The sequence below is a fragment of the Erpetoichthys calabaricus genome, chromosome 4, assembly GCF_900747795.2.
Source record: "Erpetoichthys calabaricus chromosome 4, fErpCal1.3, whole genome shotgun sequence".
In the NCBI taxonomy this organism is placed as follows: Eukaryota; Metazoa; Chordata; class Cladistia; order Polypteriformes; family Polypteridae; genus Erpetoichthys; species Erpetoichthys calabaricus.
In genome coordinates this window covers 67,667,510-67,683,595 of record NC_041397.2, presented here as the reverse complement: position 1 = coordinate 67,683,595, position 16,086 = coordinate 67,667,510, and the positions used below count along the sequence as shown (strand labels likewise).

Sequence of the window (16,086 nt, the reverse complement as noted above, 5' to 3'; positions counted from 1 at the left end):
GAGTGTTCAAAATTTACATTTCGGGTTCTTTTCAATAGTCCACATTATATTTATACCAGTCTGCATGTCTTTCTGTCCATCCGTTATTAAACCTTACCTACTTAATCCAGTTTAGATTATAGACTATCTTTGAATATGTATAGGAAAGCGTGTCAACAAATGCTATTGAGGTTTTTTCCTACCTATAGCAATATGCCTTTAGAATGCATCACTTTGACTGCTCTCTTATCTTTTTCTTCATTTTGTAATTCTTTTTTGTGTTGGGAGCGTTGCTTTTGTTTGTTGTATGATTTCTTGAGCTTCTCTAAAAGGTCAATTTTCTCTTGGGACGATTGGAGTATCTATCTATCTATCTATCTATCTATCTATCTATCTATCTATCTATCTATCTATCTATCTATCTATCTATCTATCTATCTATCTATCTATCTATCTATCTGAGGAGCAGGTGCAAGTTCATCTCTAGGCATACTTGCACACAGGGCCACAATCACTCATATCGAGACACTTTAGAATCCCAAATTAAATTAGCTCACATGAATATTTGGATGTCAGAGAAAAAAAAACAGAATACCTTGAATTCCTTGAAAACTAGCACAGACATGGAAATAACATTCAAACTGCACAGACAGAAGCGAGACAGACAGCATTGTGGATGTAACGAACTTGATTGCCCATGTTCTTCAGCAGGAAAATACTCATTCTTTTCTATGCCTAATTGTCAGGGTCACTAGATGTTGGAGTTAAAGCCTTTTTTTGGGCAGCTACAAGTGTGAGGAAGGAGCCAATCCTGGATTTGATGTCAGTGCATCAAAGAGCACAGTCATACATAGTCCCTCAAATAAATAGTCATGCATAAAAGAACTTGGAATGTTTCAAGGACGAAACATTATTAAATAAGCTGTTTACATCTGAGCTTACTAAATTATCAATACATACACTTTTATATGTTTTATGCTGTTAACAGCCTAGGTGCATGCTATACAATCATGGCAGTCTCAAGCACAAAGTGCTGTAGGAACAAACACATCTCAGTCGACATACTCACACAGAGGAAACTTTGAGTCTACAATTCATCTGGACTTATATTTTTAGACCCTCAAAATAAATTAGTAACCTTTCATGAAAACCAAGTAAGCACAAAAATGTGCAACCTCCACAAAGAAGACATCTCAGCTGGAAACCAAACGGGACTCTAAGCATAAACAAATATACCAAATTGTAAAATGCAAACCATCCCAGGTCATTTTACGAGTGCAGGTTTGAATATAATTTTAGTATCCATGAACTTTAAAATTTAAATAAGACGTGACGGGAGATGTGCATTCCTTTGCATAACAGAGAACATTAATGATGTTTAAGATACATTTTATTACAACAGTGTGGTTCAACTGCACTGGAAACTCTAAAGAAAATAGAAAATCTGTATTTCTTCTGATATTTACATCCTTCCACTTACTTTATACATTTAATGTCGGAAAAATATGTTATACCCCACCGACACACAGTATTTACAGCTGGCTCACAGCTCTGTAATGCTGGGTTTAAAGCTTCTTTTTTTCTCTTGGTAATTCTGTTTTCCTGGTATGTCACAAAAATGTCCGTCAGGTCAATTGTCCACTCATCACTGGCTTCATGTGACTGAGGGTGATGGTATGGATGAGCGGGCTCTGCAAAAACTAGCACTTCATGCAGAGATGGTTTTCACACTGTGCAAAAGTCGTGTTGGGGTTGATATCTGCTTCTTAAAACCCAGAAGTGGACAAGAGAGAGTTGCACAATGCATAGAGTGATAGTGATAGATTTTGTTTCTCCTTCTAGCAATGATTATCTTCAATGTTAAGTGTAACTGTAGTTTGTTTATAATTTACTGATTATTTGATACAAGCAGCAGATTCACTGTATCTTGTCAATGAAGAGACTGATTTTATGTTTGTTCACAATGTATCAGGCCAGAAATTCTGGAATTTTATTAACAGCTCTTTGTGCTGTTGAAAGTATGCGCTCAGATGGTGTTGATATTGCTCTGCTAAAATATCTTCAAGGTTGCCTTTTCACCTATTTGTATTACTTGACAGCTGCCATCTTTGTTCAGGTTTTTCTAAGAAATATTGTCATTTCTTCATTTGATCTAGAAACAGAATTACATTCATTTAAAGATTCAAGAAGGAATATCAAATTTGACTGTAAAGAAATTTTTGTAGGCTTTTTTGAAAGATTCTTGCTGCGTCTTTGTGAATGAGGTGACTAATAATCTCTGACACAAGTACCTTCACTCGACTAAACAGAAAGCTGTGTATTATATCTTGAGACAAGAAAAAAAACCAAAGAAACAGAAAGTTTACAGTGAATCCTCAATACAATGTTTACACAGAATTTTTTCTGTACTCACGTCCTAGTGAGCTGAATGACTTTTGGCCTGTTGCTCTGACATCACATGTGATGAAGACCATGGAGAGGCTGCTGCTTCACCACCTTAGGCCACAGGTTCAACATGCCCTTGACCCTCTGCAGTTTGCATATCAGGAGAAGGTGGGAGCGGAGGATGCCATCATCTATATGCTACACCGATCCCTCTCTCACTTGGACAGAGGCAGTGGTGCTGTAAGAATTATGTTTCTAGACTTCTCTAGTGCCTTCAACACAATCCAACCTCTGCTCCTTAGGGACAAGCTAACAGAGATGGGATTAGATTCATACCTAGTGGCATGGATTGTGGACTATCTTAAAGACAGACCTCAGTATGTGCGTCTTGGGAACTGCACGTCTGATATTGTGGTCAGCAACACAGGAGCGCCACAGGGGATTGTACTTTCTCCGGTCCTGTTCAGCCTATATACATCAGACTTCCAATACAACTCGGAGTCCTGCCATGTACAAAAGTTCGCTGATGACACTGCTATCGTGGGCTGCATCAGGAATGGGCTGGAGGAGGAGTATAGGGACCTAATCAATGACTTTGTTAAATGGTGCGACTCAAACCACCTACACCTGAACACCAGCAAAACCAAGGAGCTGGTGGTGGATTTTAGGAGGCTCAGACCCCTCATAGACCCAGTGATCATCAAAGGTGACTGTGTGCAGATGGTGCAGACCTATAAATATCTGGGAGTGCAGCTGGATGATAAATTAGACTGGACTGCCAATACTGATGCGCTGTGCAAGAAAGGACAGAGCCGGTTATACTACCTTAGAAGGCTGGCGTCCTTCAACATCTGCAATAAGATGCTGCAGATGTTCTATCAGACAGTTGTGGCGAGCGCCCTCTTCTACGCAGTGGTGTGCTGGGGAGGCAGCATTAAGAGGAAAGACGCCTCACGCCTGGACAAATTGGTGAGGAAGGCAAGCTCTATTGTTGGCATGGAGCTGGACAGTTTAACATCTGTGGCAGAGCGAAGGGCGCTCAGCAAGCTCCTATCAATTATGGAGAATCCACTGCATCCACTTAATAGTATCATCTCCAGACAGAAGAGCAGCTTCAGCGACAGACTGCTATCACTGTCCTGCTCCACTGACAGATTGAGGAGATCGTTCCTCCCCCAAACTATGCGACTCTTTAATTACACCTGGGGGCGTAAACGTTAACATTTAACATTATACATAGTTATTGTCTGTTTTTCACCTGCATTATTATCATTCTTTAATTTAATATTATTTATTGTATCAGTATGCTGCTGCTGAAGAATGTGAATTTCCCATTCGGATTAATAAAGTATCTATCTATCTATCTATCTATCTATCTATCTATCTATCTATCTATCTATCTATCTATCTATCTATCTATCTATCTATCTATCTAAAGTGAACACTAAATATTAAATTTAGGGTAATTTTATGAAAATGAAGAAACATTATGTAGATAAGGTGCTGCCAGTCTCATATCAGTTTTGTCAGTTTGTAGGTTTTCTTTTAATAAAATAATATTTCTGAATTAAAAGTCAGATAGAAATGTACAGGTACTTAGTTAAAATAAAACAGTTCAGAAAGAGGATGATAATATGTTAAGTGTATTTTGTGCTACGGTTGTGTTTTAGTTACAATATATGCTTATCCTTTAGTTTTATTGTGTTTGTCTTTAATCTGTTATTAAGTGTACAAGCCAAAATGGCCAAAATGCTATTTTTCATATAAAAATATGCAGTTATTGCTTCATTTTTCTTTCATTTCATAAATGAAAACATTTTTGTAGAAATGCAAACATGAAAGCAGCTTTAAGCAGGAATCAGGCAGATGGAGAAAACATGAACCTGTGATTTTCATTAGAGCTCACAAAATTTTAGGTTTGACAATAAATAAAGAAGCATGTATCATACCCCCATCTCTGATCTGTTATGAATGCATTGTAGAAAGCACAATGCAGCAGCATAGTCTGCAATGTAGCTCACGATCAACAGAGTCATCATTTTTAAAATGTGATGGCCACTGCCAATTGCTAGCATCTTGTAAGGATGTGAAATATGATCTGGCCCTGGATCCTCCCTTCTCTTGCAGTTTTACTCTTGAACTCACCCACTTTTAGTTTAATGCCAAAGCTTTTGAATTGGCAGATTATGCAGGCAGGAAATAAGAGACTGGAAGAGGAAACATAGTCACAAAATGAGCCAAGGTCAAAACCAGAAAATCAGTGACATGAGTCCTTTGAATGAAAGCAGAAAAGCAACAATCAAGAATTTGGGCATTTGAATTTGAGAGCCAGAAAACGGGTCACTAGAATGTACTCTAAACAAATTATCCACAATCTTGGACTTCCTTTTTATATTTGATCAGGATCACCTAAAGCCCCAAAAAACATTTCTAAATCTCAAAAAAATACAAAACAAGGCACAATAGACAAACAACCTCATAATAGTCAGCTGTTGCTTAGCAAAAACAAATAAGTTTCAGTCACATAATGGGTGTATTTCTTTCTTTTAATCATCATTTTATTTAGGAAACAGGGCAAAAAAATCACACAAATGAAAAAAAACATAGCAAGTACAATCGTCTAAAAGCAATCCATGGAGCTCAGCACTTAACCCTAACCTGACAAAGAGAGCTGTACAACTACAGAGCCCTGTCTAAAAAGTAAAACAGAAAATAAAATAAAAATACTCTGCACAGACCCAACATGTTTTCTTTAAATTATATTAAAATGTTCTTGCCAACTTCTGAAGATCCTCATGAAGTGAATTTCCATCCATCCATCCATCCATTATCCAACCCGCTATATCCTAACTACAGGGTCACGGGGGTCTGCTGGAGCCAATCCCAGCTAACACAGGGCGCAAGGCAGGAAACAAACCCCGGGCAGGGCGCCAGCCCACCACAGGGCACGCACACGAACACACACACACATACCAAGCACAATTTAGAATCGCCAGTATACCTAACCTGCATGTCTTTGGACTGTGGGAGGAAACCGGAGCACCTGGAGGAAACCCACGCAGACACGGGGAGTACATTCAAACTCCACACAGGGAGGACCTGGGAAGCGAATGCGGGTCTCCTAACTCTGAGGCAGCAATGCTACCCACTGTGCCACCGTGCCGCCTGAAGTTAATTTATTTTTTTCCAATTTGAGATAATATAGATAATCGCTTTCCCAATGATTTGGATTAAGATTTCTCCTGCTAATGAAAAAAAATCTTTGTGCAATTTATGTTATATATAATATAACAAGTCCTGCGGTGGGTTGTCACCCTGCCTGGGATTGGTTCCTGCCTTGTGCCCTGTGTTGGCTGGGATTGGCTCCAGCAGACCCCCGTGACCCTATGTTCGGATTCAGAGGGTTGGAAAATTGGATGGATGGATAATATAACAATTGATTTTACATAGTACATTTTTATCCCTTCTGAGTCTGACATTACTTCAAATGTTGCTGTCGAAGTTTTACAAGTGGTTTTATATCCAAGACTGTCCATAAAATATGCCCAAAATGTGTAGGACATTCATAGAACATATAACGTAACGATGTATGTGTTAGAGGACATTTTTATACAGTATGTGAACAATGAGGGGTGTGTTTCTAAAGGTACAGCACCTTGCACATATATATCAGAAAAGAAAGAAGGCGCAAATAATCGCTGCTGCCAGTAAATATGTGCCAGTGCTTGAACTCAGGAGTGTAGGGATTTATAGAATAGCATCTGCTGGAAAACAATACAACATCAAACTATAGTCAAATGACATGAAGTTTAAAGTATCAGGCAAAGGGTATGGGGTGTAAGTAGGAGAAATGGATATTTATTATTTAGGAGGGGGTATTAACTGATGAGTTTCCAAATGTTTTAACAACCTTAACATAGTAAAGCTTAAAGGAAGAAGGAAATAAAATAAACTGAACAATCAAATAGCACATTTCACTTTGACAAAGTAATGTTAGATTGCAAGGTACTGGTAGACTTAATAAAAGTAAACATATTAAAAGGCATGGTGCTTAATCATCTGGGACCTCTAGCTGGTCAATGTGTGGGGTTTGTACATTTTTATTTGTTTTCTCATTGTATTCAGATTTGCTTCTACATTCCCAAGATAAACCTATTAATTTAGTTTGCCCCTTGTGTGCAATTGTTTCTATCTGTCCTGGATATGACTGGAGTAGTTCCACAACACTAATGGAGTGTTGTGATTTTTTTCTTGGTTTTAAAGTTTTTTTTTTCCTTTTGCTTTAGATACATTTTGTTAATGTATAAGGTGTGAAAGACAGGGGACACCACTGAGCCCCCAAACCCTAGATACAACCACCTCAAGACAGTCCTGTGTGCAAATAAACATTTTTTTATTCTGCAAATACCTTTTTTACAGTTTACACCACGATATCCAATTCGCAATGCTCCTTTTCCTCCTCCAGGTGAACTTTCCCGTCTGTCTTCCGACTCTGACCCAACTGGAGGAGGCTGGATGGCTTGCTTTTATGTTGGACCCAGGAGCACTTCTGGTGCCAATGGCATACCCTGAAGGAAGCACTTCTGGGTTCCGAAACAGGGAGTCCTTCTCCTTGCAGCACCTTCTGGCTGCATCCAAAGACCCCAACAGCATTGTCCCTCAGGACTACAAATCCTAAGGACCCCTGTGCATGTCCATACTGGGTTCATGCCAGCGGAGCACTGCCATCTCTTGTACTGGGGTAGGAAGTGCTCTTGATAAACAACCTAATAATCCACCTCCATCCCAGCCTTATTATGCTTCTTCTCCATTATGGCTTCCCAGCCGAGCCGTAGGACTTACAAGGTTTTAATATTTTGAAAGTTAGATTATCAAACTTTCTTTTCCTACATTTGTTTTTTATGTTCTTACTCAAGGAGGATTTACTTTTTTTATTTAAATTTTAAGTACATCCCAAATTCATTTTACATTCACAATATATAGTTAGCAGGTTGTTAAGGTACATGTCATGGTTGCTAAGGATAACCTTGGTGGCCCATGTCATGAAGGCATGGTCATAAATATGAGCGATATAACAGGAGCCTTTTGGTCTGGATTTCAGATTCTTCAGCATGAACCCTAAAGGCCGAATGTCTTCAGAGAAAAATACATTTTTAAATATTGATTTTTGCAAAAGCAAGCTTTCAAAGTGAAGTACTTTTTTAAAGATTTTTATTTGTGAGGACTTGGCTTCGAGTCACAGTATTTTTTTTCAATGTGATGAATGTTCACCTTCCAGTCACAGACAATTTCCGTTTTTTGAATTTGGTAGCAAATGTTCACCTTCTGCTCACTGTTTTTTTGAGCAGTAAAAGCACAACTTCAGACACAGTGAATTTCCAATTTTGATTTTTGCAGTGGCTGACCATATAAATATTAGAGGTCTTTCAATTGCTTTCTTTTTTCTCGTAATTCTAAGGTGTTGCCTTGTGGCAGTTGGCCTTCAGTTCCTAATGCAGATTCAGTCAGTTCTATTAGAAAGTCTTGTTCTATTCTGGTTGTGACCCTTGCTCTTTTGCCTTTACTCGGTTTTCATCTTAGTGTGTGTCTCTGGTTATTTACTAAGGTTTTAGCAGAATGACTCTTTGTAATTATAACTTGACAACAATTACGTTTAAGCCCCTTAGGCTTAGAAAACCAAATTTTAGTGTTCAGAAAAATCTATCTTTTGTTTTTCAGTTTTTCTTCTAGTTCTCAAGAAAGAAAAGGTTTGTGTCATTTCTGAAAGAAGTGTGCCTCTGCTGGTTAACTGCTGTTAACATCAGAGCAGTGCTAGTCTGGGAAAAAGACAGACAGTATCCGTCCAGGTTATAGATCGTTCAGGCATAACATAGAAAGAGCTGGTTTAAAAATGTAGGGAGGGATGGAAACTTTTTTTAAAAAATGAAATACCAAAAGAAATCATAAAGACAAAATGAGTAGGGTTTTGTTCACTTGCATTACTTCAATAATAAAATTCCCTGGTACAGACAAACTATTTATTAACTCACTTGCAATATGTGGTTGACATAGCACTACTTGATCTGTTGCCTCCAAAAACTTCCTTCTGGCTACAATGAACTACAGTACTGTCATTAATACTCATACATTACTGACATCTAGTGGTCATTATACATATTAATCACAACTGGCAAAGAGATGGTAAATGTCATACACTCCATCCATCCATTATCCAACCCTCTGAATCCGAACACAGGGTCACGGGGGTCTGCTGGAGCCAATCCCAGGGCACAAGGCAGGAACCAATCCCGGGCAGGGTGCCAACCCACCGCAGGACACACACAAACACACCCACACACCAAGCACACACTAGGGTCAATTTAGAATCGCCAATCCACCTAACCTGCATGTCTTTGGACTGTGGGAGGAAACCGGAGTGCCTAGAGGAAACCCACGCAGACACAGGAAGAACATGCAAACTCCACACAGGGAGGACCCGGGAAGCGAACGCAGGTCCCCAGGTCTCCCAACTGCGAGGCAGCAGCGCTACCCACTGCGCCACCGTGCCGCCCATGTCATACACTCCTCCCTGTTATAGCTTAGATACCATAAAGTTTAAAGGAAAGTCATTTTGTTATAGGATCTATGTTTTACACTGCAGCCAACAACAAGGATGCTAAGGAGGTCCTTTTTCTTCATTAGATTACTACTGTAAATCAACTAGCGTGCACATATGTAAAACACATTACAGTATGTCACACTGTCAACACAGTTCACATTAATAGTTACCTCATATAACACATTAAACATACCAGGCCAGATAAGGGTAAGGTTGGAACTGGTCCAATTTTATAGTTGACAGTTAAGAGAAGGGAAAAAAAAAATAAAACTGAGTATTGATGCATGCAAATGATCCGCTGTGGCAACCCCTAACGGGAGCAGCCGAAAGAAGAAGAAGATTGATGCATGCAAATGAAATCCATCCATCCATCCATCCATTATCCAACCCGCTATATCCTAACTACAGGGTCACGGGGGTCTGCTGGAGCCAATCCCAGCCAACACAGGGTGCAAGGCAGGAAACAAACCCCAGACAGGGCGCACACACACACACACACACACACACACACACATGCACACACACACACACACTAGGGACAATTTAAGATCGCCAATGCACCTAACCTGCATGTCTTTGGACTGTGGGAGGAAACTGGAGCACCCGGAGGAAACCCACGCAGACACGGGGAGAACATGCAAACTCCACGCAGGCAGGACCCGGAGAGCGAACCTGGGTCTCCTAACTGCGAGGCAGCAGCGCTACCCACTGCACTACCGTGCCACCCGCAATTTGAAATATGAATCCTATTTTATATACATGTGTATGTATTTACATACATATGTACAGTATATATTGTGACCCTCAGAAATGTGTTTTTACTCTATCTTCATGGCCCAAAGCACAAGGAGCAGCGATCAAATTCATCAGTAGGAGTGAATCACCCACCTCATGATGCCTAATTTCTTTTGGTGAAATGATTTTATATCACTGCTTACACAATCCACTTTGAGCAACTTTTCTCATACTTTAAAGAATCAGAAGTTCAGTCAGGTGGTACAATTAGTTTAGATTCTTAGTATGCAGTACTGTATACTGAAAGATGCTGGGAACTGCATAATGTGCCATAATTTTCATGAAACAATATCTGAGTGAATAAGCAACACTTGATCACCCTTGATAAAAAAAATGTGATGGAAGGGGGTTGATTTGTCGCGAACCTAGTTTTATTAAACTTGACTTGCTTGTATGGAATGTTATTTGATTTTAATAAAATTAATAAAATGTTAAAAAAAAGTGCTATCTAGCCAGTCGAAGTGGTGTCTGTGGGACAGTTGTAAAGCAGGCAAGTTGCAATGCCATGATGGGGTTATCAATTATTCTGAGAATTCAGTAACATGTAAAAGTGGTTCTGCACAGTAGGTTGTTTTGCATCCATTAGAATATACCACGCTTTGAACAAGAGCAACTTTTTTTGGACTGATCAAATTTTTAGCCAATTATGATCCCCAGATAAGTTCACAGCTTGCAGAAATGCCAAGGAATTATTCTACATTGAGTTCTAATAAGGAAAATAAAAGCAGAACTAAGTTTAGTCAATGGCACTTTTTCTTTCCTTATAGCTGACTAGTATAAATCTAAATAGATATTAACTGCAGTGCGTATCAGGTATGTTCTGCTGTTCTAGATGGGTCTCTGAACTCTTCTCTACCAGACAATTGTCATGAATCTCAAATTCATATTACCTGAAATTAATACCTAGGTGCATTTCTTTTGACTGCTCTAAATGTACCATTTATTTGGTATAGCAAATTAAGATACCATCAGGGCTTGTTTTATTCCAGCGATATTTTACTGCTATTGTATTTAAAAATCATATTTATCATTTCTAGTTGTTGATCCAGCATAGCCAACCTCAACTTCAGTCTTGCACAATCTTCATTTCTCTTACCTGACGTGGAGCTTCTGATGACTCAAACATAATATGCTCCCCCCCCATATCGAACATCTTTCTCTGCCTCAATTCAGAATTCACTAACAATTGGTCTTGATAGAACTGGGAGACGTATACTATGCAAAGTAATAGGAACTACTGGACCAGGTCCGGAGACAAGGATTAAGAGCTTGTTACCTTCATCTGGAAGTGGGTTACAGGGGCTTTGCTATCCACTCGCTCTGTAGTACATTCACTCTTTTCAGCCTCACATGGGTCGCAAAGAGACGAGTCATTAGATGCATCATGGAAGCCGCAGAAAGAGCCTCAGGTTAGATTTGGATAAAGATTAGGGTTATTCATGGACCACAGCTACTAGGATGCAAGTTGGAGACTGATCAGCCTCGGCTGGGTTTCTTTGGCGATGGTGTCTAACTGTTGTTTGACCTGAAACACCTGATGCCGCCAGGAAACAACAATGATAATGCGCTCCAGTGTATCTTTTGGATGTATCTGCACATCACATCTTATGCATCCAGATGAATCTGTATCAACATTCGCATATGTGTTATCTATAAATAGAGTTACAGTAAATTAAAACTGATTTATTGTTTGAAACATTTTATATTTTAAATTATAATGATTCAGCAAATAAAAGAGAAAAAGTACATTACAATATTTGTAAAATGTTTGTGTCTAATTTCTGTTTGTTGGCAGGATTAGCCAAGAATATCTTTAAAGATCTAACTTGATTATAAAATGCTGCATACAATGTATTTAAATTGATTATTTGCCCAACATATTTACATAACTGCAATATAAACGTGAATTGATAATGGGGAAAATCCATCTTTATAAAAATAAGTGACAGGTTTTAAAGTGTATATCACTTCGATATGTTAATATAAAATAATACGTTCAAGTATTTAGTTGACCATTAAAAACTTACCGTCTGATTGAGTTTCAACAGTCTTCAAAAATGAAACATGCTTCAATGCATTAAAGGTGACAGTTTCTTGAAAAAACGTTAGCAGCTGAATAAAAAGTAGCTAAATAATACATTTAATGCAAGGAGAAACTTGTATACCTGGGCATATCGGTCAGTCTACACAATAACCTGAGCAGTCTGTGCTTTGTTTTAACGAAAACTTACAGGGCCAGACTTGCCGAATGGGACTGACAGGTTTCTTGCTGGTGTAGACTGGAAAGTGAACAGATCATTAGTTAAAAGTCATGAGCAGAGTTGCGTGGTTTATGTAAAATAGATGATGATGATGAAGCGTAAATGTCAAGGTACTTTTAAGTCAGATGATAACCATAAGTAATGTTGTCACTGGTCATTGGATTTACTTTTCATATCGGAAGCAGGCAATGAAACAAACTGATACTTTCTCTGCACCTCTCAACCCGAGTACCCAGAGGGTTTTTTCTTACCATCACTCCTTTATTCATTGTATACTAGTAACTGGATTTCACAGTCAGATTCGGCTATAATGGTGACGTTAACTCATCACATCACTCTTACATCACAAATTTTGATTTTTCTGTTTATAGGGATGAAATATAACCCGTCAGATTGTTAGCCTTATAACCTGAAACAGGTCACTAAAGCAATTGTGCTGGTGGTGGATATTAAGCGAGGCAAAAGAACAATTTTGCATTAATACATCAATGACAAGATGGTAATTGTGATGAAAGATTTCAAGATCCAGGGCACCACCATTTCCCATATTCTTAAACTGTAAGTCAACAGAACTCTTTCTGTTCTTTCTGAGTTAAATTAGGCCATCTAATGTTTCTCAGAAAACAGTGATCCTTTACTGGTTGGTTGTTAAAAGTGTTATATAATAACTATTATTGTAAGATATAGTAAAATTTCTAATGAGGACAAGATCCAAGTAGAAAGAATGATGTGCAACATACAGTATATAATGCCTTCTTCACTCTCTGGATTTACTTTACTTTTCCAAATTAAAACTTTTGAAGATCTTATCTGACCCGTTGCATTTGACCATCTTTTCTTCTCTATTTTTCTGCATGATCTACATCTTAAGACTACCAGATCTCATGAATATACTTTCTTCTATTTTTGCATTGTAATTTGGAAGGCACATCCATTCCATGAGCGTGTCTAAATGTTTTGTTATGTTGGTTGTTTGGGAACTATTAGAGAATGGTGTTGCTTCATTCTAACTATATACAGTACTCCTTACTTAATAACATGTTTCCAGTACCTGCAGAATAAGTAGTGAATAAATGGTTGTTTACTTTATCCCAGTAACCTTACCATATAGGCTTTTTGGGTTTTATTAATAATTCTGCCCACACATGTGGTTTATACTGTGCTTATTTTTGTATGGGCTGTTTTTGTTTTTAAATATAACTATGTATGTTTAAATTTTGTCAGTACATATTTTTTCAGTTCATTTTGCTTATTTGTGAATGCCATGCATACACAGTAACATTATACAAACACCCACACAGAAACTTTCCACCATTCCCCTGGTAGGTGGCAATGCTATCTATTTCACCACAGCATTTTTTAAAATGTAGTAATCATTTTTCCATCTATCAAAGTTGATCTTGAAGGATTACATTTTATTTGCTGCAACATGGGTGATTATTCAGTTTTAAATGCTGTGTTTTCTTCTACTTTTTCTGTCTATTAAAAACTCCACACTCTCCAGTGGCAATCAAAAAAACACAAGGTTTTACATCCACACTTATGAGTTAGTGGAGCTTCTCAGCTTCTACCAAATAGTTTCTGTTTTATAAGACACAGTGGCACTGTCATAGAGGATATATTCATCCTAGCACTACTGCAGCACTTCTAAAGAATAAAGTAATTATCTAAGCAAAGAAAGGGCAAGAGAGTTTTAAAGCTATCCTTTATCCAGCTGAAGCTTTTAATCCCATTTACATACCATAGAGCAGGGGTTGCCAAGTTCGGTCCTGGAGGACCACCGTGTTTGCAAGTTTTCATTCTAAACCTTTTCTTAATGTGTGTCCTGTTTTTGCTGCTAATTAACTTCTTTTGAACTAATTTGAATTGACTTGCTCTTGAAGACTCAGACCCCTTAATTGTTTCTTTTTCCTTAATTAGCAGCCAAACAATAATGAGATAAAAAATGAGCCAAAACAACTGGTGTCTATCATACAATATCTGAAAATAAAAAACGATGAAGGTCTCAGGAATGTCGATCTGCTCAGGATCCCAAAACATTTTAACAGTGCTCTTAATTTCAGAAATGTCTGCTAATGCACCACGAGAGCAGCAACAAGCCAAAGAATTAAACAACGGGTTTAACTAACAGCAAGAATTGGCACCTCATTAAGCAGCTGGTTAGAGTGAAATTGGTTGGAATTTGAGGCCCTGACTTAGTTGGTCTTCTGTTAGCTCACTCACTTCACAATTCATTTCTGTTTGGGTGCCATTTAAGGAAATAAATGAAGCAATTCAGAGAAACGATGAAGAAATTCAGGGGAACTTATCTTAAAAAAGCAATTCAATTAAAATTAATTCACAAGAAGTTAATTAGCAGCACAAACAGGACACTCATTAGAAAAGGGGTTAGAATGAAAACCTGCAGCCATGGTGGTCCTCCAGGGACCAGAGTTGGCGACCACTGCCATAAAGCGGTGCACCTACACTTTTCCAACCTAACAATGATCTCACAGTCATCTTCTTCTTCCTCTTCTTCCCCCTGGCTTTTACCTAGGAATCTAGGCTCACCACTGTAGAAATGTATCTTCATTTAATGCTGGATTCTGCTTTTGGACATCGCCTTAATGCACCCAATCTCCTGTATATCTCTCACTACCACATCCTTCTGGTTTTCTGGCCTTCCTCTCCTTTTTCTCTCCTGCAAACTCCATCAATAATATTCCCTTCAGCATACAGTTTTTTTCTTGTCTCCATATATGTCCAGTCCACGGGAGCCTTCTTTCCAATGTCTTCATCTGTACCCCTTTTACCTTTAAGCTCCCCGTAATATACTAGTTTTCTATAAATCCATTTTGTTCACCCCACTCATCCATCACAGCATTTTCATCTCTTGAGTGTCCATTCTTTTCCTGTCACTTCCAGTTGTTCCCCAGGTAACAACATTTGCTATAACCACTAGCTATACTAAATCAAACTATAAATTCTCAATTATGTATCCACAGAAAAAGAAATGTTGCATTTCACCAGTCTTATGTGCTTTTTTTTTTAATTTGCTACTGTTAGTGATAACAAGTAATACATAGGGTTATGGTTCTACACTGAAATTCATTACAGACACTATCCCGTATCTTATTCTCTTTGTAATCTTTGTATTGAGGGTAATTCATCTTTCTGTTCAAGACAGGAAAAATTCACCATTATCTGTAGCCAAGTTCCTATCTGTGTTTCATTTTACAGAGGAGAATGCAATGTAACCTGCACATTTAATGTAAAATCAAAATGTCAAAGATGGTGCATTAACTTGGAAAACCCAATAAGGCAATAAATATGCTTGATGGAATAAAGATCAAATTACTCTAAGAACTCATCGTACTGACCATACAGAAATAACCAAGGGATAGTTCAGCTGTTAAGAGAAGGAAACTATATCTTCTTTTACTGCACACGTTTTCACTTGCAATTGAAATACTGTAATTAAGTTGAAAACAGACACTTTAACTGCAAATGTAAAAGCTTTTTCTTAGTGGAAAATAATTATTTTTTAAGCATTATCCTTCATCATTCCTCTTTATTACCTAGGTAAAGCTTAGTTCTTAAAACAGGCCTTCCTATTCCCATTTATTTCAGTTCAATATTGTGTGATTTCCACCGCATATTTAAGGTATAGTGTGAAAGTGATTAAATATTCTTTAAATTCATTTTTGTTAGGAAAAGTATCTATAATTACTGTTTAATTTGCTGAAGAGTGAAGGTACAGTATATTTCATTTGACTCCATTGTAGATTAGCAACAAGATGATTTAAAAAGAAAGCATCTACACTCTTTATAGAAGTGGATGCTTTTCCAATGTCTGGCATGATGTCCACTTTGTCAAGACAGCTTTTTTTGTTTTAATCAAGTATATTTTATTACTGTCTCATAAATATTGCAATCTCTATAAAGCTACCATGCAACATGAGCATATACACCCTGTTTTCCATTTACATTGTGGTAAATTCTATGTCTAAGTTCTCAAAACCATGCTTACCCTCACTAGCTGAGCTTGGTGACATGGATTCAAAGTAACTACCCTTAATTAAAAAAAGA

The 16,086-nt window shown here is 37.9% G+C and overlaps 1 protein-coding gene across 2 annotated transcripts in view; it reads left to right on the top strand.

Moving 5' to 3' along the window:
• LOC114650107 (glypican-6-like) overlaps window positions 1-16,086 on the top strand; it is a 1,271,406-nt gene that overhangs the window by 1,051,847 nt on the left and 203,473 nt on the right. The gene's annotated exons all lie outside the window — the stretch shown is intronic.